The sequence below is a fragment of the Crotalus tigris genome, unplaced genomic scaffold (assembly GCF_016545835.1).
Source record: "Crotalus tigris isolate CLP2741 ecotype Arizona unplaced genomic scaffold, ASM1654583v1 scf7180000024119.3904262, whole genome shotgun sequence".
NCBI lineage: Eukaryota > Metazoa > Chordata > Lepidosauria > Squamata > Viperidae > Crotalus > Crotalus tigris.
Window position 1 is genome coordinate 356,315 of NW_024100396.1, and position 13,379 is coordinate 369,693.

The following is a 13,379-nucleotide window of genomic DNA, read 5'->3' on the forward strand; positions in this document are numbered from 1 at the left end:
GAGAGAGAGAGAGAGAGAGAGAGAGAGAGAGAGAGAGAGAGAGAGAGAGAGAGAGAAAGAGCAAGAACCCCACACTGATATACCCAACCTGGCACTGCTTGGAGACAACACAAAGAGCAATTATAGCCCACACAAAGCATCCGGTGTGGAACTGAAGCCACCACTCTCCGCCCACAGAGCTGGCCAGAAAAAAGTCCGCGCTCCGTGCCAGTTGGACATGCCTGACCCCCGCGCGTCGCAGCTACCTAGCCCCACACATCTTCTTTGCAAGGTCTTTGTGCTCTTAACAAAGGCTCCATCCCATAATATAGCTTCCACACCATCCCAGACAGCCACTCATGGCACACAACAAGGACAAATTCGGATGGCAAAACAAAGAGCCCTTCGCACCGTTTGTAAAAAGATTACCAAACCCCGTCGCCACCTCCGATTCCAGCACCTTTGTAAGCTCACAATTGCACAAATTGCCTCGGAGAGTGACTCCACCCTCGCCGTTCACATGCAGCAGGAATCCATACCTTTTCGCTCTGCACTGATTCATTTGGAAGGAGCATCCTCGCCCACCCCAGGTCCAGCTCTCTGAACGTCTGCGAAGAGTCCGAATTCTCTTTTCTTTCTCTTCGCTCTACGGGGGGGAAATACAACTAAACTCCGTTCACCGATTCCTGTCCCTTCCGACTTTGCAGAATTGCCAGTCTGACAAAAATGTGGCTGGGAGGGACAGGGAGAAGGAGGGAGCAGACCCAAAGGCGTGGATCCATACCGCACGCTAAACCCTAGACGTGAGTTAATCCAGAGCCCATTTCTGCAATCCATGCCCAAACATCTGGTTGAGCAGAATCACCCAATTTCGACAACAATGGATGGATTCCAACAACCTGCTGAACTATAAGCTATCCAGTCACATTTTGGTCTCCCGTACCACGTTGCATCAATGCCAGCTGAGCTCCTTGGCAGCTTAAAGCATGGAGTGAGACAATCCCTGGTTCCCTTGGTGCTTCTCCCCTCCCTCGAATGAGTCCTATTTCACACAACTACTTTTCCAACATTTTTTGTTCAGCCTTCATTCTTTTCGTCTCCGCAAATATTGTTCCATTAATATCTTTTATCCGTTTTTTTCCCGGAAGACACGATATAGGACAAGCGCCCCATTCGTGCCGGGAAAGGGTTAACTCCCACCTTTTTAGTCTCCAGTGTCTTATACAGGTTCCAACATCTCGCTCACCAAACAGGACAGGCAGGTAGTCCTCAACTTACGGATCGCAGTGGAAATCAGCCTTTCCATTGTTAAGCAAGGCAGTTGCTAAGTGAGCCACACCCAATTTTACGATCTTTTTTTGCCATAGTTGTTAAGCGAATCACCCGCAGCTGTTAACAACACGGTCATTAAGCGAATTTGGCTTTCCCCATTGACTTTGCTGGTTGGAAGCTGGCCGAGAAGGTCGTTAAGTGGCGACCACGTGACCCCGGGACGCTGCATCCATAACAAATGCATGTCAATTGCCAAGTGTCCGAACGCTGATCACGTAATCGTGGGGATGCTGCCATTCTCTGACTGTAAATCACTTTTTCCAGTGCCATTGTAACTCTGAACCGTCACTAAATGGATGGTTCTAAGTTAAGGACTACCTACATGTACATATGAATTTACCTGCCCAGTCATTCTACAGAGATTGCCGATCCCTTTGTTCAGGGATAGAATGAATGGGCTTTTCAGGGATTGTTTTGCAGTGCACAACGCAGAATTGAATTCTGCAGTCGTCCCCACAAAGTTACAGAATTACGTTATAGCATTTCCTCAGCACAATGTGTAAGTTTGCTTTCCTATTATAAATATCAATATGAATATAAATATAAATAAAGAAGTCTTCTAATCACAAAGCTGTGCAAGTCATTTTATTTTTTTTTTAAAAAAAATATGACTCGGCAAATGTGCAGTTTCTGAAATTAAAGTAACTTAACAAATTAAGGTGTGGGTTCCCCCCCACCCCCACCCCGAGAGATTAAAGCCCTGAAAGAGGTCTCTGGGGCCATCCTTTTTCTCTGAGCAACAGATTTCTAGTGGTTTTTATTTTTATGTTTTTAGTGCTTCCAAAGCCAGGAGAATTTGTGATGGTGAGACAAAGAAATCTATTTGCACGCCAATGGAAGGGACTCCCCAGACACCCCTTTTCAATGTTCTTAATGCAGTGGTTCTCAACCTTTTTAATGCCGTGACCCCCAACCGGTCGTAAGTCGAGGACTACTCAACCGGTCATAAGTCGAGGACTACTCAACTGGTGCAGCACCGTTTGCAGAATGGGACTTTTGACGGGCTCAGCAGGGCAGAGACAGCCTGGACAATTCCTGTTGGCTTTTGAAAGCCAATAGAATTAGACTCTATTCAAGAGAGTCTATTCTATTGGCTTTCAAAAACCAATAGAATAAAAGGGAGTAGCCACAGCTAAGGAAAAGGGGGGAAAAAATGGCGGACTGCGTTGTTTGGAGACCCCCGTGAAATGGTCGCTTGACCCCAAATGGGGTCCTGACCCACAGCTTGAGAACCACTGTCTTAATGCGTTGGGGTCTAGTTTTGACTTGAGGCTGACCTGCACATTTTCAAGAAAAGAAGCCAGAAGGAAAACTAATGGCCCCCACATACTAGCCTAATTATTCCTGTGCAAAATGTCTACGGAGCGTCTCAATCATCCGGGTCATGGCTCTCCCCAAAGGTGCTTTTCCAAAAGTCGACTGGAATTTCTTGGGTTTTTCTTTGAAAATGTTTCACCCAAGACGTTTCTGAAGAACTGAAGAAGCTTCTTGAACGAGAAGCGAAACCTTTTCCAAGAAAAAAAAAAAAAAGTCCGGTCACCTTTTGGAAAAGGTGCAAAATGCACAACCTACAAACAATGCTATAGAATAGATAAAGCTTTGGTACCTGCTCAGTGATCATCGGAAATTCCTGGGGTCCCACTCGACTCTTTCCAGCTGCAGGAAGTTACTTCTACTTACCCTGATGATGGCTGGCAGACCATCAAATGCCAAAAAGGACCAGTCTTTCTCGTCTGTTATGGCGATGCCTCAGGGAAAGCTAGGAGGCTGTATAGTTATCTCCTGATGGTGTTATTCTCAACCATACAACCTACTACCTCAACATGAGGCACGCAGAGGTCCTAGCAGGCGGAGACGAGGAAGAAGAAGATGGTTCCCCAAGTGTCCTCAGGAGGAGACCGATGAATGAAGGCTGTCAGTTAGAAGATCCAGCTGCAAGAGACTCCAAGGTTTTCACGTAGCTCTGCTATATGACGGAGCTATTATTCAGACAACACACTTAAGCAGCCCGTAAGCCCCTGCAAACACATGGCCACCTCCTGATACTGTTGATTACTCTTTTTTTTGTAGTTCAGCTGTGTAAACCCTGCCCTGTTTGGACAGCCTAGTTCAATGCATTGGCTTAATTCAGTAACCAGAATAAGCGTGTTGTCTGAACATAACTGGAATAGTTAGTTTTGCCCAACGTTCAAGAAAACTTGCTGCCTAATGCTTCCAGCAGGTGAAACAGTGTCAAGGGGGTTTTGAATGAAAGGGAAACGCCCTACTTCTAGTTTGGGAGTTTTGATAATACACATACAAACATGTTAGTTTAAATGAGTATATATGTATCTTTGTGCATGGGCACATATACATACACACAGAAGCCTGCCTGCCTACCTGCCTGCCTGCCTTTCTCTCCCTTCCTCTCTCTCCTCCCCCATCTATCTATCTATCTATCTATCTATCTATCTATCTATCTATCTATCTATCTATCTATCTATCTATCTATCTATCTATCTATCTATTGTTTTATCACTGCAGTCTTCTAGTCATCCACAAAATAAGAGCAATGAAGGCTTTATATTGTTTTATATTCTTCACCTCCCAGAACTGTGATGGAATGGGGGTGGCCTATAAATTAATTTAATAATACACAACTAGATTAAAATACATTTGATAAAGTCTTTATAAAATCTGTGCCGTCAGAAGACTTGGCACTTTGTATCTCTGCTCGCCTCTACCTGCCAGCAGTGAGTAACTGCAGGATTAACCAGGGGTCCTACAGCACCTCTGCGCCTCCATACAGAGGTCTCCGCCCACTGGCAGAACAGGGATTATTGCTGGCTCAAGAAAGGAAGACCCCTGGCAGGGCCACACAGACCCACTTGGAGCGAAGCGGGCTAGAAAACATCAGTAAGAAATAAAATCAATATAATGGGGATTCTGTAACCTTTACAATGTATGCCGCTTGGTAACTTTTAAAGACTTGGGGACTTCAGCAACCAGCATTCGCCAACCAGCATGTCTGGCTGAGGAATTCTGGGCACTGAAGTTCACAAGTTGCCAACTTTGGAGACCCCTGCTGTAGGGCACTGCAGGCATCTCTCCCACTAGCCACCCCCTCCCTCCTGTTGCTAAAGCATCCCCTTTCAGCAAGCCTCACCTGCCTTTGGAATCACCTTTTTTCAGGCCTCTAGTTATTCTTTTTTTTTTTTTTTTTTTTTAAAAAGCTGCAATACTGAGAAAATCAGTGGAACCCGTCGATTGCTCCTGCAGGTTTTCAGGCGCCTTCCGACGAAGGCTGGAAAGCAAAGGAGGATGTAGAGCAGTGGTTCTCAACCTTTCTAATGCCGCGACCCCATAATACAGTTCCCCATGTTGTGGTGACCCCCAACCACCTATACATCACCGGGTGCCAGGGGCGTGGCCAAAGAAAAGGAGGAAAAAAATGGTGGACAGCCTTGTTAGGCGACCCCCGTGAAATGGTCGTTCGACCCCAAATGGGATCCCGACCCACAGGTTGAGAACCACTGATGTAGAGGCAGCCAGAAAAGCGGAGCTCTTTGTCAAATTTTAGTGCAGGGGCGTCAAACTCAACTTCATTGAGGGCTACATCAGCATTGCGGTTGCCCTCAGGGGGCCGGGTGGGTGTGGCCAGGGTGGGTGTGGCTGACTGGTTGGGCGTAGATGGAGTGGGTGTGGCCGACTGCATCATGCGTGTCAAGGGTGCCTGTGGGGGCCTGGGCAAGAGTGGGACAGATCTGAGGGTCTTTGACAGAAAGGGGTGGGACCAGGGCAGAGCCCATCAAGCCATACATGCGAAGTAGGCGAGAGCCATTTGCTGGCCACTTCCAGGCGATGGTGCATTTCTTCCTTCCTCACAAAGGGTGACCCCTCCCCAGCATGCACCCAGGGGGTGGGGCCGACGTGGCAGGGGCTGGTTCCTCGCTCTTTCTGGACGGCCTTGTGGAGCTAAGACTGAATGCCGTTCAGCATAGATGGCCACCACAAAATTCTACATGGGCTCCCGGCTGGCCTGGGCCAGGGCCAAGGCAGCGGGGGCCGTTCCCTCACTGTTTCCAGGATGGTTTTGCGGGCCACATGAAACCACTTCGCGGGCCCATCCGGCCCCCCGGCCCTTGTGTTTGACATGTCTGTTTTAGTGGAACTGATGCTTACGCTTGTACACCAGAGAGCAGGTCCGGCGTAGTAACAGCACATCAGGAGAACTTGGCCAAGGTCGACACATACCCACAGACTCGAGCTTGTGTGAAGCAGTGGTACCGCAAGTTCGGATCTACGGGTTTATGGCAACCGGCAAAACCACCGCAGCAGATGAGTGGAAGGTCGGTGGGGAAGAGAAGAGTCACCCAGCTGGTGATGTTATCTTGACCCCTGCAGGTGCCAAGGAGATAACTATGCACAGAGGAGAAGCAACGAAAGCTGGAATGCTGGGGGAGGGAAAACACAGACAGGCATGGGGAGGAATGAAAAATGAGAGGGAAGGAAAACCACATTCAAGGAAAGAGAGGGTTGAAGCTCAGCCCTTTGGCTGAAGATTAGCTGATCCAGGACAGGTCAGGGCCTGGCTGGGAGAATGGAGCAGCCGGCTTTTGTTCCTGGCTAGTCTGAAAGTTGCCTGGATCTTGGCTCAGGAGCTCTTGGGAGCTCATTGTCCACTGACCTGAACAAGGTCGCTTCAGAACAGAAGACCTGACCTTTGAGATTCCTGTGGATCCAGTTTAAATCACCAAGATCCTAAGCCTTCGTAGGTTGCTTTGGTTACAAGTCAAGCTCTATCCTTGCTTCAGTTTGCATTGGTCTGTGAGCTTTTGATTAGGTCAGGGGTAGGCAACCTTGGCTCTTTTATGACTCGTGGACTTCAACTCCCAGAAGTCCTGAGGCTGGCCTAGCTTATGGGAAATCGCTCCCGTTTCTGATTGATTTCACTGCACCTCCCCCCCCCCCAAAAGCGTTTTTCATTGTGGAAATCATCCCATAGCAGGGTTTGATTGTTTGAGATCTTCAAGGGCAGGGGAAGGCAACCTTGGCTCTTTGATGACTTGTGGACTTCAACTCCCAGAATTCTGGGAGTTGATGTCCATGAGTCATCAAAGAGCCAAGGTTGCCTACCCCTGGATTAGGTCTAGGACAGTGATGGCGAACCTTTTAGAGACCGAGTGCCCAAACTGCAACTCAAAACCCACTTACAGTGTATGTATCATTGGGTGCCGGGTGGGCGTGGCCCATTGAGTGGACGTGGCTTCGGTGGTAACAGCAGACTGGGTGGGACTAAAAAGTTCAATCAATCAATTCCAACTTTGAAGATCTTTTTTTTTCCCCCCGCGAGAAGTTGAAATTGATTGATTGCTTTTTTTTTTTTTTTTGCACACGGCGGCGGAGGCCTAAAGCAAAAAGGTTTTATAAAACAGGGCTGAAGGCCCAGGATTGGGGTGACGGCGCGCGTGCCCACAGAGAGGGCTCTGCGTGCCACCTGTAGCAACACGTACCATAGGTTCGCCACCACGGGTCTAGGACCTTCATTGATCGGTCTGTGAGACACACCTGACCTCTTCCAAAAATGAGAATTTATCCAGAGTCCTCAAGCCTCCGAGAGCCGCTCTTTCTTCTCTCCAAATTAGTCCCTTCCTTCCTTCCTTTCTTCCTTCCTTCCTTTCCTTCCTTCCTTCCTTCCTTCCTTCCTTCCTTCCTTCCTTCCTTCTTCCTCCCATTCCTATTTGCAACCCTTGCTTAGTCCAAACAGGCAACCATCCTTTGGAAACTGCCTCCATGCATCTGCATAACTGCATACATGTATGCACACACATATCCTGCATGTGTCCGGCTGCAGATGTGCAAGGCATGTACCACTGCAGGTGTTGGGTGACGTGTGCAACTGCAGGTGTGCAAGGTGTGTGTGCCATTGCAGGTGTGGACGGCATGTGTGCAACTGCAGGCATGCAAGGCACACGCCACTGCAGGTGTGACACGTGCACCACTGCAGGCATGTGTGGTATGTGTACCATTGCAGTGGCATATATGCAACTACAGGTGTGCAAGAGATATGTACTAAAAGTGTGAGTGGCATGTGGCGACTGCAGATGTGCAAGGCACACACCACATTGCTGGCTGTGGAATTCTGGGGGTTGAAGTCCACATGCCTTAAAATTGTCAAGGTTGAGAAACACTGCGGTAGTCGAAATGCAAAGCCGAATGGTTGAAAAATAAGCTTTTTGGGGAAAATGCACAAGAGGGCGCTCTCGCACCGCCAGCATTTTGCTCTGGGTAAGGACATTGTAAGTTTAACCACGTAAAAGCAAAGAGAGGCACTTGCTGTGCTTTGAAAAATCCCTGGCAATACAAAGGCAGTGGCTCGATGCTGGCTTAGTGCTGCTACGTTTAGCGTCAACATTTCTGCGTGACCTACCCTGCACCCCATTCTCCCCATCTCCCAGGGGGCTACCTGTCACCCATACGTTATTTTGGGAGTGGTGGGGGGGGGGAGAGAAAAGCCCAGGACTTTGATCTAAAACGCTCACCTGAAAACATTTCCAGAAAAATCCATTTGCACAGATTTGATTTCAGTTTCTTTCTTTCTTTCTTTCTTTCTTTCTTTCTTTCTTTCTTTCTTTCTTTCTTTCTTTCTTTCTTTCTTTCTTTCTTTCTTTCCCCCTGGGAAAAACAGAACAGAGAGGATTGACAGTGACAAAATTTAGGGATGTTTAATTCCCATGAATAGGCAGAACTTGCACGCCGCAGGCTTACAGTGGGTATTGATCCTATCTCTCTGCCTATTCCTAATTGCATTTACATAGAAGCAGAGCCAAGATGATGAGCTGGAGATTTGACTCAGAAGTACGAGAAATGCTGCGCTTGGCTTGGAAAAAAGCAAGACGCCATTTTACCGGAGGAAGTCGTGGACCTCATGAGGAGACTGGGCCTCGTGAAGGCCGCTTGGCTAAAAACCGACGGGAACTTCTTGGTTTTTGTCCCAATCAAGGCTTCTTTTGTGAGTCAGACTAGCCCACAAATAAGCACCTTAAACTCCCAAAGAGGTTAGCAAAACACAATTGTTCTTTCTAAGTGAGACAGGCTAATGCTAGGCAAATAAACCATACTGGCCTAGTTCTCACGACCTACAAAGACAATAGCTGAATTTCCCCTCCCATGTTGAAGCACAACTTGCCCGTTCCCCATTTTAATTAGCTTGGTTCAAGCTTGTTGGGCGAACCCACCCACCGCTGTGTAGGCAGGGCAGCAATGACTTCAGTTCAATTTCCAAATCACAGGAAGTCATAATTCTACATTATTCTGAGTCAGACTCTCTGTCTCGAGCACTGGGTCCCATTCTAGGCACCACACCTTCAGAATTCAGACAAATTGAAACAAGCCAGGGATATCATCATCATCAGGGCATCACAAACCAACTCCTCTTTTCAACTTCTTCTACGCCTCTCCAAATCTTCTACGGTCCTATACAGGTGATCCTCAACTCACAACAGTTGACTTAGTGACCGTTCAAAGCAGGGGTCTTCAAACGTGGCCCTTTTATGACTTGTGGACTTCAACTCCCAGGATTCCACAGCCAGGCACACTGGCTGAGGAATCCTGGGACTTGAAGTCCACAAGTCATAAAAGGGCCACGTTTGAAGACCCCCCTGGTTCAACGTTACAACGGCACTGGAAAAAGCGACTTATGACTGTTTTTCACACTTAACGACTGCTGCAGCATCCCCATGGTGAGATGATCAAAATTTGGACACTTGGCAACTGATTCATATTTATGACAATTGCAGTGTCCCGGGGTCATGGGATCATCCTTTATGATCTTCTGACAAGCAAAGTCAGTGAAGAAACCAGATTCACTTAACAAACAACTGCAGTGATTTACTTAACAACTGGGTCAAGACAGGTGGTAAAATGGAGCAAAACACAGAAACTTTGGGCTCAGTTGTGGTCATAAGTCAAGGACTACCTATAGCATTCCACTAGATTTCTATAATCCTATAATGAGCGATGGAAAGAATTCGGCATATGCTACCTTGCGAAGAAAAGAATGAAGTACAGTATTCCAAATATTGGAAAGGGTGACATACAGAAGAAAATCAAGATTTATCATCTTTCATTCCCGAGTCCTGAATAAAAGAGAAATGGGTTTAAGTTTTAGGAAAGCAGATCCAGGGGACGTTTTTTTTTTTTAAAAAAAGGTTCCTAACAATAAGAACAGTTCAACAGTGGAAAATAATGGCTCAAGTGGAGGTGGGTTCCACTGGACACGTTCAAGCTTAAGTTAGCTAGTTGTTGGTTGGGGTTGGTTTGATTTGGTTTCCTGCCCTGAGAAAGAGGGTTGGTCTCAACGGCCGCTTTCCACGACTAAGGAACAACTAATTCTTCCTGTTCTAGCTTTCAAGACGTACAAGATGACTTACTTCTATTCCAACTCATGTATTCCAACTGGACTAAGGCACTTCAGTAGTGCCTTCATTCCTCTTACTGTGGAGAAGGACTAAGAGTCATTTCTACCCATTAAAATCAGTACCAGTGAGTGAAGGAGCTCTAGACCAGTGGTTCTCAACCTTTTTATGCCGCGACCCCCAACCGGTCGTAAGTCGAGGACTACTCAACCGGTCGTAAGTCGAGGACTATTCAACTGGTGCAGCACCGTTTGCAGAATGGGACTTTTGGCGGGCTCAGCAGGGCAGAGACAGCCTGGACAATTCCTATTGGCTTTTGAAAGCCAATAGAATTAGACTCTATTCAAGAGAGTCTATTCTATTGGCTTTCAAAAGCCAATAGAATAAAAGTGAGTAGCACAGCTAAGGAAAAGGGGGGAAAAAATGGCAGACTGCGTTGTTTGGCGACCCCTGTGAAATGGTCGTTCAACCCCAAATGGGGTCCCGACCCACAGGTTGAGAACCACTGCTCTAGACCAGTGGTTCTCAACCTGTGGGTCGGGACCCCATTTGGGGTCGAATGACCATTTCACGGGGGTCACCAAACCATGCTGTCCGCCATTTTTTCCTTTTTCCCTAGCTGTCCTACTCCCTCTTATTGGTGGCCACACCCACTTGGGGGTCACCACAACATGGGGAACTGTATTATGGGGTCACGGCATTAGAAAGGTTGAGAATCACTGCTCTAGACATTCCCGTATAAAAAAACATTGGCTTGATCTGCCCCCATGACTTAGCATTGAACTTATATTGCGATTTGGCCATGATAATAAATAATAATAGACTTGGAAGGGACCTTGGAGGTTTTCTAATCCAATCCCCTGTCCAGGCAGGAAATCCTGTAACATTTCAGATAAACGGTTGTCCTCTCTCTTCTTAAAAAAAAAACAACCAATATTGGAGCACCCATAATTTCTGGAGGCAAGTCGTTTCACTGGTTAATTGTTGTCACAGTCAGCAAATTTCTCTTTAGTTCTAGGTTGCTTCTCTCCTTGATTAGTTTCCATCCAGTGCTTCTTGTCCTGCCTTCAGGTGCTTTGGAAAATAGCTTGACTCCCTCTTCTTTGGGGCAGCCCCTGAGATATTGGAACATTGCTATCATGTCAGCCCTTGGTCCTTCTCTTCATTAAACTAGACATGCCCAATTCCTGCAATCGTTCTTTGTATGTTTTAGCCTCCAGTCCCCTAATCATCTTTGTTGCTCTTCTCTGCACTCTTTCTAGAGTCTCAACATCTAAATCCACTGTGGCAGTATATTATTTAACACCAAACCACGGCTCCTGCAGAGGTTCAGAAAGGACAACAGGGAGGAAATGAGTTCTGCAGATGGATTTTCTGGGAATTTTGATCAGCCGATACCAGAAACAGGATATTGGACTTCATAAACCTTGGGAATGATCTTCAGAAATTCCCTTTAAGCCAGCTGTTCTTATTTGGCTCACCAAGGACACCAGAGGCATTAATTCAGGGGTGGGCAACCTTGGCTCTTTTATGACTCAAGGACTTCAACTCCCAGAATTCCTGAGCCAGCCATGCTGAGGGGAAAGGGAGAGGTTTCCAAGCTGAGCCATGCTGTCTCAGGAATTCTGGGACTTGAAGTCCACAAGTCATAAAGCGGCCTAGGCCTAGGTAGGCAACCTTGGCTCTTTTATGACTGGTGGACTTCAACTCCCAGAATTCCTGAGCCAGCAATGCTGAGGAGAAATGGAGAGGATTCCATACTGAGCCATGCTGGCTCAGGAATTCTGAGAGTTGAAGTCCACGAGTCATAAAAGAGCCAAGGTTGACTACCCCTGCACTAACTCAAAGTAGTTAATTATGAAAAGAGTGGTTAACTCCTCATTCTTGATAGTCTTACTAACTCGAGCAATTTGGAATAGAGGCTCACCTATGTTTTCAGGCAAAAGAAAAAAGAAAGGTTTGATTTATTATCGGGTATAACAGGAAGCCGTGAATCAACCGAAATATGAAAATAATATTTACAAGGTGGGTGGGCTTTTATAGTCAGCAGATAAATGTAATCTTCATAGCGTATATCCTATAATAGGACCTATGATCGCAATCATAAAGGTGCTGAGCTGAATGATACAGTGAAAAATATTGGTCTAAAGCAGCAAGTGAAACATTTAAATGCACTCCTTTGTCCTGTTTAACACTGAGTACACATTTTGTTTTTTTTGGGGGGGGGGGGACTAAAGCCTACAGAAATGACTGGTTTGCTACTGCTCAGAACAGAAAGAGCGAAAAGTGTTAAGTCAGTGGTTCTCAACCTGTGGGTCGGGACCCCATTTGGGGTCGAACGACCATTTCACGGGGGTCGCCAAACAACGCAGTCCGCCATTTTTTTCCCCTTTTCCTTAGCTGTGCTACTCCCTTCTATTCTATTGGCTTTTGAAAGCCAATAGAATAGACTCTCTTGAATAGAGTCTAATTCTATTGGCTTTCAAAAGCCAATAGGAATTGTCCAGGCTGTCTCTGCCCTGCGGAGCCCGCCAAAAGTCCCATTCTGCAAACGGTGCTGCACCAGTTGAGTAGTCCTCGACTTACGGCCGGTTGAGTAGTCCTCGACTTACAACCGGTTGGGGGGTCACGGCATTAAAAAGGTTGAGAACCACTGTGTTAAGTCCAATGCAGTGCACCATTCCCTGGTGTTATAAACATAAAACAAGCCTGGCTTGATATGAGCAGGTAGCCCATCTGGTCCAAGGGGTTTTGGGAAATCTTGAAAAGATGAGGCAAGTCACTAATAGGCTTTTGTTAAAGACAGAGCTGAAACTAGAATAACTTCCCCCCAAGATGGTGCTTTCCAAGTGTACTTGACTTCAAGTCACATCTTTCCAAAACAGCCTGGCCAGAAAGAGGTCAACTCCAACATCTAGAGATCTTCCAAGTGGGAAAGTCTATTTGAAAACCAGTGCTTGGGGGAGACCATTCTCAGATGACACCAAGTTAACATCAGACCAACAATCAAAAAGTAAACAATACCCAATCAAGGAACAGCCAAACAAGCTAACATTTAAACAACCCACCCAAAGAATTACCAAGATCACCCCCACCAACACTGACAGGGCAAGCCACTAGAACAGTGATGGCGAACCTTTTGGAGCAGTGGTTCTTAACCTTTTTGAACGAATCGCCCCCTTGAGCCAATGAGGAAGTTGTCATCGCCCCCCCTCCCCCAACATCACCTCTCAGTCACAACATAGGAAATAATTCTTCCATTTATGCAAACACTTTTTTTGTTTTCTTTAAAATTGTCATCAGGACATATCGATGCAAATAATTTATTTCCAATCTTTTCCCCATATCTCCCATATTCTGGCCAATGGCGCGCCACTGTATGGGTAGAGGCTGCTGCGCAACGCGCATGAAGATAAGCAATGCGTCTTCACATATGTACGGCGTTCTGTACTGAAGCTAGCTGGAGGAACATTTGAAAACACAATTCAATTCGATCTGATGTTTTTGTACGACAGATATACAGCGATTCACTGTACGAAAAAGTCTCAAAAGTGTCCCCAAAACTTCTCACTCCATCGCCCCCATATTGCCCCCTTTTTATTCCTTCGCCCCCGCGTCACCCCTTTTCATTCCATCGCCCCCCTGAAAAATGAAATCGCCCCCTGGGGGGCA

General features: G+C 46.7%; 1 long non-coding RNA gene across 2 annotated transcripts in view; it reads right to left on the reverse strand.

Moving 5' to 3' along the window:
- Positions 1-2,434: 2,434 nt before the first annotated feature.
- The window catches only part of LOC120298697, a 49,061-nt gene continuing 38,116 nt past the window's right edge, over positions 2,435-13,379 (reverse strand). Inside the window, exons 4-5 of one of the 2 annotated variants that reach the window (XR_005554178.1) lie at positions 7,833-7,965; positions 2,435-2,817 (exon numbers count right to left, since the gene is read on the reverse strand). This is a non-coding gene — a long non-coding RNA (uncharacterized LOC120298697). Of the gene's footprint in view, positions 2,818-6,704; positions 7,966-13,379 lie in introns of those variants that run through there. The other variant, XR_005554177.1, reaches the window with a different exon arrangement.